This window comes from Chroicocephalus ridibundus, chromosome 1 (genome assembly GCF_963924245.1).
Source record: "Chroicocephalus ridibundus chromosome 1, bChrRid1.1, whole genome shotgun sequence".
NCBI classification, from domain to species: domain Eukaryota; kingdom Metazoa; phylum Chordata; class Aves; order Charadriiformes; family Laridae; genus Chroicocephalus; species Chroicocephalus ridibundus.
The window spans coordinates 66,753,779-66,774,880 of NC_086284.1; the positions used below are offsets into that span (position 1 = coordinate 66,753,779).

The 21,102-nt window shown below is 42.7% G+C and overlaps 1 protein-coding gene across 3 annotated transcripts in view; it reads left to right on the forward strand.

Annotated features, from left to right (window-relative positions):
- COL4A2 (collagen type IV alpha 2 chain) overlaps nt 1-21,102 on the forward strand; it is a 148,059-nt gene that overhangs the window by 2,091 nt on the left and 124,866 nt on the right. The gene's annotated exons all lie outside the window — the stretch shown is intronic.

The window sequence follows — 21,102 nt, forward strand, 5'->3', positions numbered from 1 at the left end:
CATTAATGCAAGTAGGCTTTGGATCAGGCCTGGATACTGCAGGCTGAAAGGTTGCTAAGGCTTGGTTTGTGCCTGCATTTGTCTGCCAGCAAGTGTGGGTAAGGCTCTGTGGTCCTGTGCGAGTGGGACCTTGATGACGTTTTTTCAAAAGCTATGCTACTCGTATTTTAATCCTACTGTCTGCAACTTTCACCCCATTTTTTATGACTTTGCACTCCTTATGGATGTCAGATGTGGTTACATCTTTGTGGTGAGATGGCATAATATGCTAAGGAATGGGACACAGTAGGGCTTTTGTAGCAGGTGCGGTGACACACAGTAATTTTGCACTCAAGCTGCAGCTGGCAGGTAGAGCTTGTTTGTGGGTCTGCATGGCTGGTTGGCCTCTTCGTGACTGAGCAAGAGGTGGCAGGCTGGGAACCCACACCCCCATGGGAAGGGACGCGAGGAGGACCTTGAGTGTCACGTGCTACTTCTCTTTGCCATGTTTTGATAGAAACATCATTTTGCTGAGTAGGGCTAAATGGATGATAATATTACCACACGCTATTGAAACTAGAGCAGGATGGTGATAATGCAAGTGTTTTAGGCCCAGTAATGAAATCACTGGGATCAGTTGACATAAAGAGGCGGCATTTGTGGCACGACTCTTCTTTTTATGAAGTTGTGCTGTAGCTTGCGTAGCGTGATACCTGAACTTTAGCTACAGCATGGGCTAATTTCTTCTCCTTCATGTTCTTGCTTGTAGACTGCAGGCTGCGGTGTTAATATAGCAGTAGAGTGAAGAGGTGGTGGAGCTAGGAACTACCTCGGTTAGTGGATGCAGTCTGACATGCATCCATGGCTACTTGAATTTCCACATGCTGGTTTTCCCAGAGTATCTTGGAAGAGTAAATTGGCCTGCTTGGAGGTCTAATTTCCCTGATTTAACAGTTCCTAAGGTGGTGGCAGTTTAGGAGATGCAACAACCCAGTGAATATGAATGAGGAAGTTTGGTCACGTTTCCATGGAAAATTAGAGCTGCATTGCCACCAAAATATTTATCCCCTTTTCCACATGTACGCCACTCCCTTCCCTTGGCCAGCACAGCTCTTGCTATAGTCATGTGGTGAACTGAATTGGAAAATTACTTGTTTAAACTAATCAGTACCCCAAAAGAGATGAGGGGTGAGAGCTAACTTTAGCCTGGATCAGATCACCACCTGTATTCATAGAAACTTGGGCTGGCACAGGACTGGGAGGAGGCAGCTGAGGGTGGGAGGAAGGGTGGGCTTGCTCCTTGTGGTGACAGTGCTGGTGGAGTGTGTTGGCAAAGTGACAAAGTAGGCACATGTGGGAAGCAGCCGCACCTGAGTAATTGCAGGTGGGTTGTTGGCAGTCACGTTCTTCATATTGTAATCCTGGTTGTCACATTGAATCTTCTATTATTTGTTACACAGATTAATGTGATAATGTTACAAAGTGTTTTATTAGCTGGGGTTAAAAAAGCTGCTATGAATTATTAAAGTCTGTGGGACCAGATCTTAAAAGTTATGGTTCTGCCTGTAATGAGACAAGCAGAGCTGCTGAGTTTGACAGCCATGTATATGTGAATGAGTTACAGCTGCTGGAGATAAGTGTTGTCGAATGAGTGAAACTGCACATAGGAAGAAACTGGAATGAGATTAAGGAGAAAGCTAGGAAGGAGGGAAAGGGAAAGAGAGGAAACTCAGAGCACTTGACTGGATGTCTTTGCTGGCAGGCTGCTGCTAGCTCTTAGGGAGATGGATGTTTCTCAGCAGAGAAATAAATGAGAGGAAGAAAAAGGAGGAGGATGTTTAGGATATCTGAGGACTGGGGAAGAAGACATGGTGTCTCTGGCAAGAGGAGAGGATGCCGATTGCAAGCTTGAGGAGAACTAAGGAAGAGGAGTCCCTGAATGGAAATACTAGGAGAGACAGCCAAATGGAGTGGATCAGGCCCCAGTTATCTTTAGCAGTCTTTGGCATACACTAGCTGGTGATGTTAAAGGCCTCAAATAACTTTGGAACTACTCTAAATTGTAGATTTAATAATTCAAGTGGCTTAAATAAAATTAAGTTGTGTTAACTACCCGAAGTTTAGGCGAGTTTGCACATTTCTTCTCCCTCTTTCTGTCCCTGCGAATATACTGCATCCAAAATATAGTTCTTGGATTATTTTATTTTTCTATTCACAGAGAATATATCTTATGCTAAAGCTGATTTTTTTTTTTAATCTTTCCCAAAGCACACTTATTCCTAAGTAGTTTTGTAACTTTTTGATTACTTTATTAGTGCCCCCTTACTATACTTTTTAAACTGCCCCTAATTAATTTTTTTTTCAAGCTATATTCTGGTGGAAGCAGTGGAATCTCAGAAAAGAAGGGAATGACTGTCAGAGAAAAGAAAGAAAACTGAGAGAGAATAAGAACATGAGAACATAGGCAAAAATAGCCACAAGTGACAAGTCATAACTGTTAAAAAGGAGAACATATATAGCTGTTTAGAGAGATTTATATAGAAAACTAACTAAGTTAATGCTCTAACTTAAAACGTGTCAGTGCTCTGTGACTGTCTTCCATCCAGGTTTTCCCGGATGTGTCCTCTTTTATTCCATCTGGAAACTTTTGTCTGGTTGAAACGGGAGAACCTTTTACGTTGACCCAGGATTTCCAGGCTGAAAGAAGGCAGGGTGGAGTAATCACTCGGCCCATCCTGCCGGCCATGTCCACTATGAATGTATGCGTCAGGATCATGGTGTGCAAAATGGGATAGTGCACGCGTACTGCCCAGGTGATCTAGGAATGAGTCATCAATCTGACACAGCAATTTCTTCTGCCACATTACGTAGCAAGTGCAAAGTGAATCCATGTCTTCCTGGAAATACTAGGCTCCCTACCCATGCACTGCTTCAGAAAGAGCTCTGCCTAGGAGATCCCCCAAAAAGAAACGTCACAATCCTATTTTAGAACAACTTCATTTGAGGCATTTCCACACTGGCAGACGTGCTTTATTTATGTCTGTTTAAATAAGTCTACAGTTTGGCTCATTTTCGAGTAAGAGTGGTGTTCCATAAGAAAACTGGAATAATTATACCTTGCAAAAAAGCAGCATTTTGGGGAGCCTCCCAGCATATCTGATCACTTTATTCAAAATCTCTTTGAATGCTGAAAGAATTATTGGGTAGTTTAGAGAGGACTCTTCTATGTTCAGTCACAGAGCTGTGAGGAAGGGGCAGCCCCATTAAAGAACTATGAGAAGTCCTGAGTGAAGGAGGTGTCATCCAGGCAGCTACCCCTCACTTTCACCGACACCAACAGCCATGCCTTGATCTGGCAGTGGTGTTTCCATGATGAGCGTCACAGTGTGCATCACGCTGTAGATAGGCAGCAGGACGGCTACCCAAATGGGATCAGAGTCAGGGTTTCACCTGTCAGCATCGTATGATGTCAGGCAGACTAAGACACTCACTGCAGGTGTTGCATACATGGAAATGGAGTCATGGTCCATAGCTTTAAATTCCTTATTTCTGGTCCTTTCTTTTTTGTATGCTGTCTGTTCCACTTGTCAGTAAGAGTTTCCTTAAATGTCTCTTTCCCTTGTTATTCCTCAAATTCTTCCTTGAATTTTAATTTTTTTTTTTGCTGCCAGGCCTATGAAACTAATACTCATCCTAATTTCTTATTAATTAATCATTCTTCCTAGGAATATTTCTTTAAGATCCATTTGTGCTATGTATTTGTGGATTAAATTAGAGAGACTATTATTTCTATACAGTCATATCCTAACACTGATTTAAGTTATTCATTCAAGGACTAAAGACAGGTTACACCAAAAGCAATGTATTATGTCTACCTGGAGTTAGTGATGAGGAGCTGGAGGTTCTCGTGCATGTCCATGTTCTTTAATCTCTCAGTGCAAAGCCACACGTAGATTCTTTACTCAGTTTTTCTTGTGAGTAGATCAGAAGCATACTCAATGAATGTCTGCAATAATATATTCAGAGTAATAGTAATTTTTAGTTACTAAATGGCGTGTCGTATACTCGTGCTTCATTTGGTAGGAGAAGAGACAGAGTTCTGTCAGCTTCCCATATTTCTCAGAGGTTAAAATGTTGACACTGAGAGACAAGAACCATGACAAGGTAAACTATCATGTAATAAAATGATCTTGTTATTTCTGTCACCTTACTCTGAAAGTAGCTGAAGCAGTTTCAAAAATTCAGCATCACTTTTCCTTGAGCTTTTAAAGTAGCACATCTGGGTTTTATTGTGTAGTAATTGCACCACAGGAAGTCTTTATGCATTATGGTGCAATGGCAATCTGCCATGTATTTTTTAAATTTTGTGCAACAAAATAATTTATAAGTCCAAACAGATTTGCCTTACCCAAAATGTAAAGGTGCTTTGTGGCTTACTCAGTTATACTATGAGCAAACACGTGTGTTATAAATATTTTAATTCAGTAGTTCAGAGCACAGTTTGTATTAGTGGATCTTTTTTTCTTCTTGCAGTAATGTATTTCTTGTTTGAGACCAGGCTATTCTTTGCTTTTGTTTTTCCAAGCCAAAAATTGGTCAAGGAGTGGAACATTCTTTGTATTGTGTTATACCGATCCAAGATCTTGGGAGAGTTCAAAGTTAATTTAGTAGCTTGCAGTTACGATATCTTTGCTTGCCAAAGAAGGCAGCATATCTTCTCTAACCCCTTCTCCCTTAGGAAACTAATGCCTTGCGCTATTTGCAGTACCTTGTTTGCTCCTAAGAAGCAAAAAGCACAGTGAAATTTGCAGTATTTCCTGATGTTTATCAACAGTTATTTTCTTTAAAATGGCAGCAGCTAGTTGACAGCAGCAGTTGACTCAGCTCCCGGTGAAAGTATGTGATTTTTATCATGCAAACATTTCTGAGTGACTAAGGACCGACATTGTTGATTTTCACATGCCCTTTTTTGTCTGGCTGGAAGCTGAAGGCGCTGGGTTGAATCACGACTGTGCAGGGGTATCTCCTTGTTCAGACCCTAGAAATGATGTGTAGCAAGGGGAAAGCTCTCGCGGAGAAGCGAATGAGCAAACTTGTGTTTCCTTGAGTAATTGCACATACTTCGCCTGAACCCTGTTTTTTCAGCACATCTTCCCCTTTTCAACACAAAGTGGTGTTTCATGAGGCTACTGCATTTTCTGACCACGCTTGTGGAACATCCTGGGAAGCAGGGGAGATGCGGCCATGGTTTCCTCAGCAGCGGTGCAGGGTGCTACTCCTGGTAGACAGGAGATGGAGGCTGGGGTGGGGAGGCGGGCAGGGCCCTCACCATCCTGGCACGTCCCTACAGCACGTAACAGGTCTGGGGATGGTCGTCGCAGTCAGACACAATCCTGGAGGGCTGGGCAGGGCCATGGGGATGGGGACAGGCCGAGGCCAGGCTGGGACATTGGAGTCTGGGACATTGGCCCACAGGTGGAGGCTGGGGGGGCCCCATGGCCTGGCACAGGCATGGCTGACCCCAAGCTGAGGGGGTAGCCCCACTTCTCATGCTCCCACACAGCTTGTTTCGCACCCCTCTGCCAGGGAAGGCTGCGCAGCTGCAGCAGGAGCTGGCCCTGTGCCCAGGTGGCCGGCCAGCTGGCCCCGGGGCTCTGCTGGGGTGGGACGGGGAGCTGGGCCCCAGGCCACCGCCAGCAGTAGGTTCTGGTGCAGGCTGGCTAGGCCGGGGGGAGGCCGGGGGGCAGGCAAGGCGTGCGCTGGAAAGGCAGACCTGCAAGTTTAAAATGGGGTGGAAATTTTAGGGAAATCAGCATGTTTTAAGAGGGCCAGGACAGAATTTCAAAATGGACCAGAGACTTCTCAATGAAGGGGGAGAGGGACTTTTTACCAGGAATTGTAGCAATAGGACAAGGGGTAATGGTTTTAAGCTGAAAGAGGGGAGATTTAGATTAGATATTAGCAAGAAATTCTTTCCTGTGAGGGTGGTGAGGCACTGGAACAGGTTGCCCAGAGAAGCTGTGGATGCCCCATCCCTGGAAGTGTTCAAGGCCAGGCTGGATGGGGCTTTCAGCAGCCTGGTCTAGTGGGAGGTGTCCCTGCCCATGGCAGGGGGTTGGAACTAGATGGTCTTCATGGTCCCTTCCAACCCAAACCATTCTATGATTCTATGAATTGAAAGGGCAGTGTTATTTGGGTTTTCTTCTCCTGACAGAGTTCCTCAAAAAGGGACTTTTTGTCAAGAAAAAACCCCACGATTTTCAACATAAATTTACCAATGAGTTCTATTTCTATTTTAGACATACGAGATCAGAAGAACATTTAGATCATCGTATCTGTTACCAAGGATGTACACTTACTGGGATAGGCGTCCTATCTATTCATAAATGATTCCAACCTTTATTTTAAAGTAGCGTTCTGAAGTCAGCAAGTAAAGATCATTCAGATAAATAGGGCTTGGCTTATTTTTGGCAAGTCTTAGCTGCAGATCATGCCCATACCTCCTCTCACCATTGGTTCATGGAGCCAAGTAATAAATTCTTTATTCCAACTATACTTTTCCTTTGTATTTCACCAGGCTTTTAAAGGTTCTTTGCTGGTCAAAATTACCTTCTGACTATATAATCAGGCTGTATACAAAAAAGGGATGTCAGGCAAAGTGAAATATTTTGGATACAGCACAAGCCCTTCCATTTGGCCTGTTCTGCAAATGTATTTTTTGGTTTTGTTTTTTTTTTCTTCTTTTTGTTTGTGTCATTAGAAAACAACTAGCTGCCCCAGGTTTAAGCCTTGTCCCAAAGCTCTGAGGCTGTGACGATTGATGTCCAATGCAGTTCCTTGAGCTCCTGCCTGTCCTTGTCCTCGGGAGGCTGCAGCTCTGGGCTGGGCAGGAATCTGACCCCCTCGCTGCACACTCCAGCCTCCTGCGGAAATACAGGCTTAGAAACAAACCCGCTCTTCATCAGGGATTTTTTTTTTTTTTTTTTTTAAAAAGAAAAAAAGAAAGAAAAAAAAGAAGGAAAAAATGCATCTGTACAAATTGGTGATTCGCTGCCTGTACCGCAGGAGTCTCTGTTGTCGGGTCCTGCCCACGCTTGCCGTACCTTGCAGCTGTGGGGAGCAGAGTCATTTCTTAAGATAGGGATGGGAAACTGGGAAAGCTCAGCAGGCTTTCCCGGTCGTGCTCCCGTGTACCTCGCTCTCAGCACAGTGTTGGCTCCTACTGGTCTGCCTCTGCAATCCCCGGGCATGCTGCAAACAGATGAGGAAAGGCATTTTTACATTCGAGACACAGCCTCACTGACCCTGCGTAATTGATGTTCAGCCACCTGGTCTGAATCTCACAGCACCCCGACCATATGTGCAGAGACCCCAGGGAGCAACTCCGGGAGGAAAGCGGAGCTGCTCGTCGGGGCTGCCGGCGAGTCCCAGGCTGAGCCGCGGCGAAGGGAGTGGGCAGAAAGGAATGCCGCTCCCGCGCAGGGCTGGGAATAGCCGCTGGGGCCACGGAGCATGGGAAGCCTGCATATCTCCCCGAGCCGGCAGCCAGAGAAACAGTCTGCTGGAAACAGCCCAAACATCTCTGCATGACACTTGGAAAATCTCAAGTGACGCTGGCTGGAAGAAGGAAGTGAAGGGGGAAATTTAAGCGTTTCCCTTGCTGTGTGGGGCTGAAGCTGGGCTTTCCCCAGGTCCTTTGCAGGTCTGTGGGAAGAGTAGGTAGAAAGTTGCCCAAACCTTCTGTCCTCTGTATGTGCCCATAAGGTAGCCAGCACATCTGTTATCTCTCAACTTGCTAAAGCCCACGGGCTGTTTCGTCCCTGACTGCGTCCCTTGCAGAAAACCGCAGAGTCCCAGGTGAATTCTCTACCCTTTTGGTCAATTGGCACAGTCTGTCCATATCCGTAACTGTAATTAGCTTTGGTAATTAGCATGCTTAGTTTCCAAAACAGGGTGGCCCCTTAGGGGCTGCCTGTGGTCCTTACATTATGCTGACTCCTGCACCATGCCCAAAAATGTCTTTGCTGAAGCAAAGCAAGTGAAAGCTCCCTAGCCCAAGGAACAGGCATGCACAGGACCTTTCTGACAGTGAAACAGTACAGAGCATCAAGCTGCAGGGCACAGGGCTACTTAATACATTGGCATGGAGCACGCGTGCCTCAGACTGTGACATTTAACTGTCTGGAAATCAGAGCCCACTCTCATTTCTCACATGCATCAGTGTATTAGGTAGTTTCACCTGTGTAGGGTTTAAAAAGAAGAACTGAGCTCCTTTATGGTTAGGTGCAGAAAATGTCAGTTAGCGTTCTGAATACTTGTGGATTTCTTGGCAGCAGTATTGCCATGTTACCCACTCAAACAGGGAATCTATGCCAAGGAAAACCATAACCCCACCTGGTAGTTTTGTTTTTAAGCTTTGTGTGATGTTTCGTGGAATTATTGTGCCCTATTTGTTGATACCTACATCATCTAAGTAAAATAAAGAACAAAAATAAGCAAGTAAATAGATGGAAATGGCAACAGGTCACAAACCAAATTGCAAAAGGAGAGGTGCCAAAAAAACATTTACTAGTCCTCTTTGTCGTGCCTAAGTGTTAGGAAAATAGTCCTTCCCAAGGCAAGGACGGTGACTAGAGTATGTAGCACTTGGCTACACGCTCATTTTCTGGTGGCTTATGCTGCACTCCCCAACTGCACTTTGATCTGTTCTTGGAGAGTGCGAACACTGCAGTGCATCTCCTTCAACTGCCTCCCTCTCCAGAGGGACTTTCTGTCTGCATGGAGTGGTCAGATGAGGGGAATTGCAAAAATGTGCTCTTTTACCTTCTGGTTTTAGAATAAAGTCAAGGATGGGTGAGTAGTAGAAGGGAGTTTCATTGTCCTCATCTGATGTGAGCAGGGGTTTTGTCAGTCACACAGTGGCTTCCAGTCTAGATTTCTTTCTTACTTTTCTATTCCAGTCCTTGCCTATGGCAATAGTTTTATTTGGTGGATCGCAGCCTTGCTGCCTTATCTATGAAGCTATTAATGCTGCCTCTTAAAAAAAAAAAAAAAAGTCATCTTCTATACAGTAGTCTGCTTCGCTTTTGCCCCAGTCTTAGAGAATAAGGAGAGGACTTCTTGGGACTCCATCCTTTCAGTGACCTAGGGACTGAAGGATCGGTACCCCTTTCCTCTAAGTAAAAGGACTTAATTAGACTCAAAGAGAGTGAAATATGGTACTATTTCTACACATCAAACTATATATACCTGAATCCCTTCCAAGGAATGATTATTTCAATAAACTTTTGTGGCCAATGGACTGAGGAACAATCTGGAAAAAATTGTATTTCTCTTTAACGTTGATTTCCTTTTATGAATTTATGCCATCAAATTGAGATCCAAACATCTTATACCACCTGTCCAACGCATCCTCTGACCAACACCAATCTGGTTATTTTTTGATGTAAGCAAAAAGAGTTTAAAGTTTAAACACTTTGTTGTTACTTGTTCATAATAATCCTGTTTGTGCCTTCAAGGGCATAAGATAGTAGACATTCTTGACAAGGTACGTTCTATAATCTAAGATGTTAGAGAACTTCAAGAAAATGTTACCTCTGCTTTCACAACTCTAATCTCTTGCTTGAGGTTTGTATTGTCCCTTAGGGACACGGTGCTACATAGGGTCACCGTTGATTAGGTGGATGATTAGTAAGGTAGCTTGAGGCTGGATCATAAATCACTTTGAAGATCGGGACTGTAGGGTTGAATTTGTCTGAGTGAGGAATCCCTGTGAGCCCTACAGCAACACGCTTGCATGATCCTGCGCCGCTTAATAGGTATGCAGGGCTTCATGCTTTGAACCAACTGGTGTGTTGTTCTTTTTCCCCAAGGAAAAAACATACAACAGTTACTATGACCAAATCACAGGCAGTCAGAAACAGCGTACTGGCATGTTGGGAGCTCTTTGTGTTTAGAATCCAGTTTCCATGAGGTGGACTCCAAGCTTGTCAGCTGCTTCATTGGAAGTATACCATCTCAAATTAGGGATGATGTCATTTTTATTACTTCTTCAAGGTATTTAATTTTCATTTAATGTGATTTCCACGTTAGTCATTTATCATTCACTGTCTCCCATATAGCCAGTAACATGTGTAAACAAAGAGAGAGGAACTGAAGTACAGCCATCATTTGTTATGAATAAGAGGTAGACTGAGATCCGCCCCAGCCATGTACTCCTAGCCTGGAGGCTACCAGTCTTTCATTAGGCTTTGAAAAAAATGTTCCATTAAGGCAAGGACACATAACTTCATAGAACAGCATAATTAATTTGGGGAGATTAAAGCTCATCCTTTTCAGGAGATAAAGGGATAGGAAAATGCACATGCCAGGTAGTTTCACTACTTACCCTGCAGGCATAATCTGCGGAGAGATTACAGTGCTGCATGCAGACAATGCGCAACTCCATGGTAATCTATTCATCTATGCAGAAATGTCAACTCCACAAACCCATTTATGTACATATAGAAGAAGCAGTATTTTTTTTTATTTAAAGGGGGACAGGGACCCTGCTAAGACTATTCAGCTCTCATCTCAAGACCCCTCACTGTTTGCAGCTTCTCTGTAAACATAAACTTACTCTTATCTTTGAGGAAAGTCCTATTCCTTAGTAGCTGAGAAGCCAGGCCTGGGACTATTCCGTTGTCTTTTTGTGGTCTGATTGCCCTGAAGTTGTTTCAGCTGCAGAAATCTTGCTGTTCAATCTCAGAATTTCCACTGCATCTTCCTACTTCCAAGTTTGCCTGCTGTCAAAAGGGAGTACCGTTTTCCTGCAAAAGGAAAAATGGTGAATTAAAATAGATGTGCAAGGTTCTTGCTTTTTTTTTTCTTTCTTTCTTTTTTGCATGAAAGACCAACTCAGCTTTGCCATAGCATGAAGAAATTTCCTTTTTTCTGGCGCTTCAGAACCAAATGTAATTTTAGATAGTCTCGTTAGCCTTTGCAGAGGGTCTGGTTAGTAACGTCAGCTGTCCCTTGCGTCTTTCAAATAAGCAATATACACGAAGACACTGCTCCAGAGCACAAGCAGGAAAGACTTCTGACCTTTTGATCTGGTGATCTGTTCCCAAAATCTCTGCATGTCCAAAAGCAGCAAGACAAACACCAGAAAACTTGGAGCGCTGAGGAAAGGGGAAGCTCCAGCGTTTCACAAGCAGAAGCAGAGAGCAGTTCCCTAAGGGATCCAGCTGCAGGACAGAGCTCACCACTGAGCCTGTGGGAGACCTGGAAATGCTGGCCACTGTAGACCCACGCAGCTCCCCTCCTTCAAGCATGAGCGTCAAACTGTCCACCAGCCTTTGCAACAGCAGAGTCACACAGACTGTCTTAAAACATAACCCAAACATGAGAGCCATAGTTGACTAATTAGGGAGCGCAAGTCAGGACTCGCTACCTGTCCATCCCTGTGGGCTTGGTCTTCCTGCAGCCATGGTGCAGGTGAGCCGTGCCCCAATCTACGTGATGCCAAAGGTGCACATTGCCTGGCCAAGCATATGGGGGAGAAGGAACTCGTTCTCTCTCTTAGTCTAGGTAGGCTGTTAACCATTTTCTCCTCCTTAGCATTCAGTACACGCATCCGTGCCACAGTTGCATTACATTATCTCTAACGCCTCTCAACTTTGAAAATAACAGGGAAAGAAATGTTACATCTTTCCACACTCACAGTAGCATGCTATTGCCTGCTGATTTCCATCACTGCAGGTTACTGAGCTGCTTGCCTTGCCAAGATAAAAGTTACTTTCAGTAAGCCCTGTGTTTCTGCAGCTATAACTTCCCTAATGAATTCCTCCAGCAGGTTTTACAAACACGCCGCAACCCACGCTATTCAAGCCAGATACAGTAGCCGAGGTGGGTCTTTTGAAACTGGCTTTTTGAACCTCTGTGCTGTATTGCTACGTGCTGCATTAGACTTGTCCCCAAATGTCACATGTTTCCAAAGAGTATATTCAGCGTGCTTTGTAAAGGCTTAGTGGTGTGAGATCTTGGTATATTATCGCATGGGTTCTGTCTAATTATTAAGGGCATGTGACCAATTGCTCTGAGTCTAAATAACTAAGGCTGAAGAACACAATACTTCCCTGGCTTAACTGTTTTGTAATGATTAACTGCAGTGTTATGAGAGCCATCTTGTGCCACCAGCTTTTAAGTAGAACAGCATGTTGTCTTCAAAAGAAAATTCTAATTTAAGTTGGTGCTATCAAATGGTCCAGTGTTTTCAGTCAGCTTTTAAGGTGAGATTGCAGCGTGTTTGTAGAAATCCCCTTTAAACCAATGGATTTGAGTACACTTTGGATCAGGCTGTAAGCATTCAACCTTTTCTGTTGGTTGCTGGGGGATGCAACAGAACACAATAGGATTGACTGAATTTAATGTTCAGGGTAACAATTAATAGAAGTGCTGACAGTGTGTGCTGACAGTGGGGTTTCATGTTAATCGTTACTGAAGTGCTGCTTTCCAAGCCTCCCTCGGGTAATAATGAGTGACTTAACATTACATACATCTTTTGGCTTTCCTGGTTTTGTAGTTGTATGTCGTATCTCTCTGTCTGACCTTAGAAATGTTTTACTATAAGCAGGTTCAATTTTTAATTCCTAGAAACCAGAAGTTCAGAATAGGGTCATGGAAGAGTGAGTCAGAATATGTCCCTAGGCTGGTCATCTACATTTGTTATCAACCAGTGAAGTTATGTCTGGGGTCTGACTTAAATAATGATCATGCAAGCAGCCAGCGGGAATTTTATCAATTTCAGTCCTATGACACTCCACCACATTACACTTTCTTATGTAAGACTTACAGTACTAAACTGTCAGGTCCTTTATCTCTCATTTGCAGTCCTTGCCTATCATCAATTGAAAGTACAGACTCAGTTTGATAGAGTACACTTGCTTCATGTGGCATTATTGGTGTAAAGAAAAACACGGAATGTATGAAACAAGACTAATATTTATAACGTGGGCTGTGAGAATTTCCTGAATTTAATTCATAGTTGAATTACAGTGCTGGTTTTAGAGAAACATGCCATCTGTATTTTTTGTTTTTCCGATGTCTGAGAGTCTATCACAGCCCGTGCTAAGTTGTTCCAGTGGTTGATTGCGCTTACAGTAAACAAGCACGGGTGTTGTACCACATTGATCTTGCTTTAAAATCTGTCTCTGAGTTTTTGTTTTACCTTTGCAAGGTAGATGAAAGAGCTCAGAATTACTAATTTTGTTATGTAGATACTTGTGTTGGGAGGGCGGGTGGCTTGTAGTATTTAACCCATTTTGGAGCATTACAAGGCTGGATGCGGAGCTGGGAGAGTGGTGTGTCCATGATGCCTGCCGCCGTTGTTGATGACAGTGGTATCTGGTGAAACAATTATTTTAAACTTCTGTTCTCACTTTCTTCTTAGGCAGCTACATAGGTTAGCCTCCTGCAATTTGTCCCCAAGGAAGACTTTTTTCCAAGTCTTTGGGCATTCCTATGGCTTTTCTCCAAGTCCTCTTCCATTCATACCTGAAATTGTCAGTTACAACTGGACGAGGCGTTTCATTAGTCTTAAATAAGAAAATTGCATAACCTCCTTATTTCTGTTCAGTACTACCCTGTTTACATGGCGAAGTATTGTATTATCTCTTTTCACTGAAGTGTGGCACTGAGACTTCATGTTGAACTGATGGGTTATCAAGACCCTGTTATGCCTCTTGTCAGAGGAAGAGATACCCCAAAAAGGTAATCATACCTCTTACTCTGTGTGCCCCAAGTTTCTTTGTTTATGAATACAAATTTACAATGGGCAGTGCTAAAATATATTTTCATTGCTCCCATTTTAGCACATAATCTAGATTCTACTTTATTTTATCATGCCCCGTCTTCATGACATCAGTTAACTTTGTCAGTGAAAATGTTATACTTTCTTCCGTGTAACTTATAAAACTGCTAAATAGCACTGGCTGAAGAATTAATCATTATGGGGTGTCACCAAAACCCCACAGCTCTTTAACTGAAATTTCATCTGACACTTAGCAAAATACATATTTTAAACCCATTGAAGATCTATTATGTTGATTTTGTTGGATGGTAGTTTCCTACACGATTCGTAATCAGAATGTCACACAGCATTAAGTCAAAGAGTGATGCGATGAAATTGATACCTTTGTTACTCTATGAGAATAGTTTCGAGGATAGATTTTCTCATAGTTGTTAGGTATTATTTAATTGTATAAAACTGTAAGTGAATATAAAAAATTTGCAAATCAGAAAAACGAGCCTAGTTTTTAAATCACAGCAAATTAAGGAAAAATAACCCTTCCTTACTCATTTCTTACATACCTTCCATGAAGCCCATGGACCAGGTTATCCTGTCACTGATGCTGTGTAATTCCCCTAAGGACGGTTATCGGATTTTGCAGATGTAACTGAAAGGCAAATGTGGCCCTGTATGTATGTTGGTATGCAAAGAGCATCAGAAGCATTCTTGCCTTCAGGATAATTACAAAATTGCTTCCTTTTTTGTCATCCACCCATGATGCCATCTAATTTTATGTTCCTTGGCTGCTAGCTGTTAGCCTCATTAACCTTACTTGATAGAGCGTTCCAACATTTATGATTCTCATGTGAAAAATGCTTCCTGACGGCTGGAATTTGTTTTTCTTTAATTTCTACCTTTGCCCTCTTGTCCTATTATGTGTACTACTCTGAAAATAGTAACTTGAGATCGGTGTGCCTACTCCTTACAATGTAATGAATTCCAGTTAATTCTCTTGTATTTTCTTTCTCTGAAGATAGTTGTGGTGATTTAAAATGATTTAACCAACAATCCCACTTATTTTCACTTAGGTCCCTTGTGTTTTTACATTTAATACTAAATTGTTCTGTGGAAGGAAATGAGGAAATTCAGATGTGTATCATTCATCAGTTGGCCTATTTCCACAAATGTAACATTGCCCTGACGTTGTTAACTTCATGGTCTTATTTGTCATGTGGAGGTGGGCCAAGATGCTCTGGGCAGTATAACTTGACATTTGTAAGGTTAAAATTTCATCAGTCAATGCAATTTTACTCCCGATCGTGGCAAAATCCTAAATCTAAATCCAGTTCAGATAGCTGTGATGACCAGTGTCAAATTCGGACTCATGGAAAGTATGAATTTAATTCACAAATTTAATTCACAAGGATTTTCCCCCCTTTTGGGGTCATAGAGAGACTCCTTTATACATACCTTCTACACCTGTAGCAGCAGACCTTTCCATCCAGCACAGGGTAGCACTAGAAGCGCTGCTGCAAAGTCAGGTGGTTGCTCCACAGGAACAGAGGCAGATCTCTTTTTATTTCTGTTACATTTTCTTTATAGTTTTGACATTATACAAAGGTTGGATATAGGTCCGTTCGAGCTACTAATACAAATTAAGGATTGGTCCATAATGCAGCATCTTTTCTTTATATGGATGAGGATTCATTTGAAATTTTATGTGCTTTTGAGATGGAGCGCATTACCCTCTGGGAAGCCTGCAATATTTTCTTAAGACTAATCAGAAAATCTACCACACTGTTTCAATTAACTTCTTTAAGATTATGTTAAGTTCTTTAAGGTAAGCTGGTCTAGAGCTTGGTGGGTTTTTTCTCTTTTCTTTCTGTTGTTTACTTTGTTGTTTCCTAATATGGGGCTTCACAGGGTGAAGAAAGAAACTCAAACTGTGACACTTGATACCTAGGAAAAGAGGTCATCCCATTGAAAAAGAGAATTATTTACAATTGTTTACAAACAATTCTCTACAGTTAGGCTTTTTAATTAAGTTTATAAAGGATGACAATGCGAATAGGAAGAGGAGATTGTATGTTACCTAACTGGGATGTTTGTGATAAAACAATGTAAAGAAACAAACATAGTGTACTTAGAAAGTGCAGCCATTCTTGGACTGAAAGGATGAAATTACTGTTACCCTGCGTTGGAAAGTATTATGTTGTAAAGTTCATCTCTGTGCATACAGTTGGCTTAGGGGCTGTTTCCTCTTTTGAGTTTACAGTTCTCAAAATCAAGAGTTTGTTTGATGACCTGTGCCTTAAAAGAATATTATGCAACCAAGTACTTGCTTCTTTGGAAATGGTTATTTTAGCGTTTTCTTGGGACATATGCACCTTTGTCTGAACTCATGAGGAAGCAGACAATAAAGGCAGGTTTGGCTTTAATATTTAAAACCTATTTGTAAAAGTCCATCTTTTGTGTAGGTCCTACTTTCTCTATAGAGAAGGTATTTTCTCAAAGCCTATCTTGCTTGGGACAAAGTTAGCAGGTTAATCAAACTGTAAGTCCTCCCTATCTGTACGTGCTTGTCTAATATATGTCATTCATCCTGCGTGGAAAATGATCCCTTTAATTGTACTCTAATAACTCACAAAATTTAGTATTTTTCAAAGTTTCCTTTTAGGGAAAGTAATTTTTTTCAGCCTATTAAAGAATAACATGCAGAGAGCTAATTCCAAATTTCTTCTTTTGTAAAAATAACCATAGGTCACACATTTGCTGGAAAGAAGGTTATACTACCAAAATTAAGTATTTACTGAGTCAAGCATTCCAGTGCCGGGTTCTCCTGGGAGGTATCCCAGGAAACAGAAGGAAGCCTTCAAGTACTGTAAATTTAATGGTTATGATATAATAATAGGATCTCCTGGAAACTCCATTATAGAAACTAATTCCACACTTACAGAAACGTAAAATGAAGCTTCTCAAATAAATTGAAACATTATCAGGCATACTTTTCTAATCCCTGCATTTCTTTTCATACTTCTGAATGTATGCCCCAGACATCCATCACTCCTTTTGCTTGCTGCTAATCCAAGAACTTCTCTGTGTGGCCAGGAGAAGTGAACAGCTGAAAACCTTGTTGTGTACTTGCTTGATGTAAACTGTTGACCTGATAAACTCATTAAGGTTCATAATGGTCAAAGTGCTGCCAAGAATAAATGTCCGATATGAGATGCTTCAGAGAAGTCAGGTTTCCAGAAGGCTTGGCTTCCTCTCGCCCAGCATTAGCCATGGAAAGGCTCGGCAGTAGATCTAGGCTGACTGTCAGGGAGGAGGTACCCACCAGGCGCAGCTGAGCCTGCTGCATGGTAGGTGTCTGGAGATGTCTGTCTGCTCCCTGGTTGCACAGGCAGCGATGAGTGTCAAACCTCAGCAGCACACCTGATCTTCCAGGTATCCGTAGCTGCTTGTCATTTAGAAAACACTGCTGGCTTGTGCATGTCAACATGGACTCAAGCCTTTGTTTCCAAGCACGTTAAATCCCCAGGCACTTTTATTTATCACTGTGAGGCTTTTGTTTGTAATGACCCTGCAGGGCTGTGTTTCCTTGCGATCACATGCCTGTAACGAGAAACATCTTCCGCCTTCTCAAATGCATCTCTGGGGCGAGCTGCCCACAGGGGGGAAGCTGCTGCCAGCAGCTATCGGCATCTGCTGTGGCATCTCCTCAGGTGGCTTTGGCTCAGCCCTGGCCCGCTGCTTGGGGACAGGGAGCAGGGGGTTCCCCGAAGGACGTGTGACGCCCCTGCTTCACGCTCTGCGGTGATCCGGGGTCAAGTGGAGGAGGGAGCGTCCCTGCTGAAGTGAAGTGCGCCACGCCACGTGTTTGCTACCTGGCTCAACAGCCCGGCCCGCAGTCAGCAGGGAAGCGGGGAAGTGCCTCTCCACAAAGGGACACTTGGGAGGATAAGTACAGTGTGGTTCTTTTCATCATTTTTAAGCCCGAGTGCATCTCGACATGGTATTTTTTTGGTAAAGAAAGATCAGGAGACAGGAAGATGAAAGAAATCTAGTACAAAAAAAAACCACTGAGAAAATTAATTACAAAAAAAAAAAGGCAGCAACAGAAGGAATAATAGTGCTTTGTTTATTCTTCCCCTTTGAGCTTTGTGGACATATAATAGATTTCCACTTCTTGGTCCTACTTTCTTTTAACTCCTCCCCTGCCCTCTGTCTTGCTTCGTTTTTTTCTGTGACCATTAGCACTGTGGGAACCTACCACCCACAGTGTCCATTCATTGCCTCTCCAGAGAGGCCCGAGGGAGCAGCCACCCTGCGCAGGCTAACCTGGACTCAAAGGGCAGCACGATGTCGTAGCCTGAAGGCAGTTAGTATTTGTGTAGCAACATGACATTGCAGGAAAAGAGTTCAGTCATGCTCAATTTTGCTTCTGGTATTGCAAAAGCAGCACATCAGTGCTGGAGTTGTGCAGATTGGATGGAACTAATTATATTAAATTGTTGCTTGCAGAAGAGCAGGCATTTTTGACAAGAAGTTGATTCATATGAGGCTTCGTGGAGCATTTATTTTTATCTTTAAGGGTTCAGATCACCTTTTTCCGTGAGAAAACAGAGAGAAGGAAATCTTCACAAAATTCCCTGTAGAATTTCCTCCCCATTTCTTCCTCCAGGCATTTTCCTTCCTCAGCCTGGAAGAAACAAGCTGCACGGGTAACATGAAATGTGCAGAGAGCCCAATTCTTTCACCCTCCCTGTCCCTCTGTGTCCCCTGTGACTATCTTCAGTAGTTTAATTAAGAAGAACTACTCCTCTGTAGGATAAATGCTTTCCATCTTAAAGGTCCGAGGACCTCAGCCTTTCGTTCTTAGTTTCCAGTTGGACGAGTGGCAGTTTCTTTTTCCAGATATTTTGTTTTCCAGATACATAGCAAGCGCTCCTAAAATCTGATATTGAAGACTGGTGAATAACTGATCAAGGCTTGTTATAATTTGAAGGTATATGAGGCAATACTCATGCTTCCCTGAACTCGGTCCAGCTTATTTTCTTCTGGTTTAGATTTTCCTGAGACCACCAGAACACTCCTGCTCAGGGCAGTCAGTTATCTTTCTTCATCACTAACGACGACAACTGGGTTCCTAGTGTCACAACACTGTTATTTATTTTCCCTGCTGGGGCTTCATCATGCTTTTAACCAAGTCTAGTTAAAAACATCTGCTAGACAAATTCCTCTGGAAAATTCCATATACAGCAAGCGTAGAGATAAGAGATAAGTTTAAAGCTACTTTGCATACTTCTGCTTAAGAAAAAGCAGCAGCACAGAAGTTAGTTTATGTGACTTTTTTTAGTGCAGTCTGAAGATTCAGAGTAGCAGTCAAATGATATTTCTTTTTTTTTTTTTAATCTGTTCCTTGAGATTTTAGGTTTCCAAATTCTGCTTTCTGCAAGTCATCAAATTTTTCTCTCCAACCCAGTCTTGCTGTTCCAACTACCTCATCTTTATGGTGGTTGTGTGTAGCATGAATATTCTAAATTATCTGCTTTATAATTGTGGTCTTCCCATGCACGGGTCTCAGGAGTGGCACCGGTGAACACTTTCCCTTCATGGGCCAAATGTTTGTGACTGTTGTTTTTCAGTCCAAATGGACATAACTTCCATTTTCTTTCTTCTCCTGTGCGATTCCCAGACTATTTGTTTTATGAAATAGCCATGTAGGCACATTGCTTGAAAGTGGTACATGTGTGCTGGCCAGAGAAGGCGGCTTCCAGCTCTGCTCACTTGAGTCACTGTCTGCATGTAGGCAAAATTGGAAGTACCCTCTTCTGCTGCTGCCCTCTAGCATGGACATACTGCAAAGAAGCCCATAGGATATGCGCGGTTCCGGCTGAGGATGCTGGAGCTAGGATGTTACGAGAGCAAGTGTCTATGGCAGGAGGATGAAAGAAGTGATTGCACAGGTTTGAATTTGTGAATTCCCATTCGTTTATGAATTCAAAGAAGAAATACACCTACTTGTGAAGGCAAGAGTTGTTGCCGTCATTCAAGCAAGTCTGGGAACCCCCCTATGTAGTATTACCTTAACACTGAAGTTCAGTTTCTTTCAGTTCAGTAGCTCCTCATTTATTTTTTTTTTTACTTCGATGTAACTCAGCTCCCTGTTTCTTAACTACAACTTTCTTTCTATCTACCTGCTGACAGTTAGACGTGTAGGAGAACAGGAAGGATGGAGGGAACCACTCTTCCCATTATTTAATTAGAAAACTAAGCACCAGAAACCTTTCCGCAGTCTTTGTTTTTCTAATTTTAGCATATGCTGCACTTACAGGGAAGATATTTAGCTTTGCTGCTTTTGAGAAATGATGAGAAGAAAATGATGTTATGTCCCTACATACCCCTAGTGTCTGCTTACATTTATCAAGTAAAGAATGATGAATATGCTAACTTGTTTTGTCATAACAAGATAAGTGGTGGTGGTGCTGTTCCCTAGTCCAGGCAACCCACATTTATTTGATATTCAGCCACCCTGGAAAGTTCATTTTGCTGCCGGCTGTTCACCTAAGATCAGTCACAGAGATAACGGAGGCTTGGGAGCTCTCAGCAGTATTCGCTCTTTTGCAAAAGAGCAAGCAAGTGAAGAATGTTCTTGTTTTCTGCATTGCTAACCAGGAACCTGCTCCACACACTGCTTGTGGCACCTCCTGTTTTCCTCATGCGGTAGGTGTTGCCGTGTCCTAAAGAAAGGGAGCCGTTGAATGCCAGGAGAAAAAAACTTCAGGGCAGGGAAGGATTTTAGTCAAACAGGACAGAAGTCCTCCATGAGAAGGCTATATAGCCTCAACGAGATCAGATAGCAAAGCGATACCCGAACTGCCTTCTGTATTCCGTTGATGCTCCTCTGCTTTTGACTGGCATCTAATGCAGAAGACTCTGCTGCAGCAGTAATGTCTCCAGGCTCCAGCTGTAGGGGGGAGACAGCTAGAACATCCTTGCTGGTCTTCGTGGCCTGCAGTCCTGTCAATCCAACCCGAAGCCTTATCAGATCTCCCCAGCAAAGCGGAGCTGGGCAAGCCTCCCTGAGGCGGAGGTGTCTCAGAGCACGGGCGCCTTGAGTCTGTATGGAGGCATGGAAAAGAAAGTTGCCTGGCCTTTCTATTATTACTATTTTCCTGAAGGTGTGTACTACTTTTAATCTCAAAGAAAGGAAGCCATGTTTCAAAAACGTGTAATAAATTTCATGGAAAAATATCTGAAAAACATTTTTTTTCTTACTCAAAAAAAGAAATTAATAATTCAAGTGATCTGTCATTTTGATATGGAAGTTTTCTATGCTTTGTATTTGCATA